A 3081-nucleotide genomic window follows, 5' to 3' on the forward strand; every position below is an offset into this window, starting at 1 on the left:
GCATTAAACATTTAAGTCGCCGCCACAATAATTTGAAAATCCAATTCATTTAACGTTTACATTAAAAAAAATCTCAACTTAAAAAAAAAAAAAAACAGAAGTGAGGTATCCTCTCCTATAAAAGCCCTATCATGTCTCACAAAACTCCTCACCAATCTAACACCAAGCATCACAAGAACCCAAGTCATAGAAACTCGAAGTATGGCTTCCCAGTCTCCCCTTGTCCTTTGTGTCATCAACCTCCTCTTCTTCACGGTGGTAACCTCCACCTATCTGCCATCGCCATCACCATCGCCATTTTCTCCTTCCCCAGGAAAGCAGCTATGGATGCCCTTAAGTTTGGTGTCTGCGCCGATGTGTTGCATCTCGTCAACGTTCATCTCGGTAAGCCACCAAAGATCCCTTGCTGTTCCCTCATTGATGGCCTCGTCGACCTTGAAGCCGCCGTCTGCCTCTGCACTGCCTTTAAAGTTGACATTTTATGTGTTGGCCTGATGTATTCCTATTTTATTATATATTTGTATATATATTTTGAAGATTTTATTATAATTTAAGGGTTTAATTGCAATAGTTGTCAATAATTGGAGCTAGCAAGAAATTATATAAATAAATACTAAAATGGGTCTAATTATTATGTTTTCTTAGTTAAACTAATTTACACAAAAGTATTTTTACTTTCTTGTGTGTTTCAAGGTAATTAGGAGCTTTGAATCTAAGTTGGGCCTATAACACTATTGCAAAGTGATAATGGATGAAAGAAGGTGGGCTTTGGAACCCAAACGGATTGGGAAAAAAAACATAGGTGTTAAAAAACTAATAGATTTCAGGGTCTTAAGGATGCATTTGGGCCCATTTACAGCATAGTTAGGACCCATACATGTTAATTTACCACTTATACTTCTTAAATAGGCCATAACACTTCCACTTAAGCCCAAATAGCATCTCTTTCATGGCCCTATTGTTAAAAAACGTGGCTCACCATTAATGAAGGATAGGAAAGTGATTTTATAAGGTTTTCTTTCTCATCAAGTTAAAGGAAGTGCCACCTCATTAATGAAAGGCAATTTTGGGATTGTAAAATTAATTAAAGGAGGAATTGTTAATATCTAATTAGAGATATCTAGTTAGAGAATATCCCAAAATATCCTCTTTAAATTAATTATCATCCTAAATTCATATTTGAATAAGTCAAAACTCCTACTAAATCCCCTTATTTTCTCTCCAAATCTTCATTTTTAATTATTTGAATTATCTTAGACCCTTCCTACTTCTACTCACATTGTGCCTACTAAGCTTCTCATTATCGTAAACCTTAATTCAAATCAACTTAAGTCATCTTTTATCTTAATTCGAATATTAATTTGATCACTTATTTTTCAAGCCAAGTCATGAGATAAAAATCCTACCCTCTTCCGTCCAATCCTTTTGACATTTTTTTAATTACTTTCATTAGTATCATATCTTATCCTATCCTCCCTATTGAGCATGTCATTCTTTCCATTTTTTTCTCCATCCATATTTTATATATGACACCATTTTAGTTTCCTGGGTGATTATTTTAGATTATTTGTATAGGATAATTTATTCAAAATATGTAATATTTAAATAGATTATCCTAGGATTTATTTGAATTGTATGAAGATTATATCATGGAAAATCAAGGAAGGTATGAGGAGGCTAAATCATTCAAAGATCAAGAGTCCAAGATAAATTAAAGATCATAATCTTTATCTCATAAGGAGGCAAGGAGGGGTCAGCCAAGGCTATAAAAAGAGGTCCAAGGGCAGGGAGCAGGACACATCTTCACTCACTCTCTACACTCCCCAGAAGCATTCACTAAGGCGTCCAATCCCTCTACTTTCATCTTTATATTTTTGTTTTCTTTCTTTATCAATATAATGTGTTCTAGCCACATGAGTGGCTAGTCTTCTTGTTCTTGAGGAGAGGTGTTGTGGCTTGAGTCCCATGCTTTAACCTGGATGAGTTGCAACTAGAGTTTTTAATCTTTCATATGTAAGTTTTTATGATTTCCTAGTTCTAGGTTTTGAAACACTTATATGTCATTCTTTTTATTATTAATGTGAATTTCTTTTTCAGTTATAATTTGTGAGCTTATTTATAAATCCTTTTTTCTCTCATGATTATTTCATGTTATTCTAATATGTTATTTTTAGGATTGCATGAGTAGTTATACATTAAGTTTAACACTGGCTTACTTGTTAAGAATATATTGTTTGAATATTCTTGTTTTGAGGAACAAATTGTAATCAGAATTGAATTTCACATTCTAAGTGGTTCTGAAAATAATTATTTAGTTGATATTTATATACTAGTTCTAGGTATAAATATTAATTAAATAGTTATGACCTACATGTTCACCTGGAGTTTATATTTTGACTTAGTACTTTTCTCTTTATCAATTCTTATTAACTTTTAGACCGGGATAGCCACACATTGATCTTTGGAAAGCTCATCTTATTAATAAAGTTTTTCTTATTCACTATCTCTTATTATTACGTTCTCTTTACTTTCTTGTTCACCTTAATTTAAAATCAACATTCTCTTCTACTTTTTATTCATCTTTAATTACGTAACTCAACTTAAAAGTTGTTTTAAAACCAAGCTTTGATTGCACAAGAGACTGACCTAGAGTTAGCTCCTATACCACATAGGGTTAATACTAGTGACTAATTTGAAGTGCTAGTGACAAGTATGATCACGACCTTAACATTCCCGTTAGCTTGAGCTTGATTCTCAACTACTGTGGCAAAGGCGTCCCCATTGGCTTTAAGTGCGCTTAATTCACTATATGCATGTATGTATCATCACTATCTCCGCTAGAACGTTATCATCATCAAGCTCTATAGTTCTTATGACAATAAAATTATATCAATAAGAAGTTTACAGTGATCCATGATTCCCCTTTTTATGAATAAATATTCATTTTTCTATTTTTAATTATTAAAGATATTAATGATTACACCAAAGAAGCTGCTTTTTAAATGATAATTAAATTAACCAGCTGAAGCCGGGAAATTAAATGCATAATAAAGGACCAATGTTCTTGTTCTAATTTACATA

At 32.5% G+C, this 3081-nt stretch overlaps 1 pseudogene; it reads left to right on the forward strand.

The window, feature by feature from the left end:
- Positions 1-201: 201 nt before the first annotated feature.
- Positions 202-2801, forward strand: LOC114759362 (14 kDa proline-rich protein DC2.15-like; annotated as a pseudogene).
- The last annotated feature ends 280 nt before the right edge of the window (positions 2802-3081 follow it).

Source organism: Neltuma alba, unplaced genomic scaffold (genome assembly GCF_004799145.2).
Source record: "Neltuma alba isolate B1F8T4 unplaced genomic scaffold, ASM479914v2 tig00010835_pilon, whole genome shotgun sequence".
Taxonomy (NCBI): Eukaryota; Viridiplantae; Streptophyta; class Magnoliopsida; order Fabales; family Fabaceae; genus Neltuma; species Neltuma alba.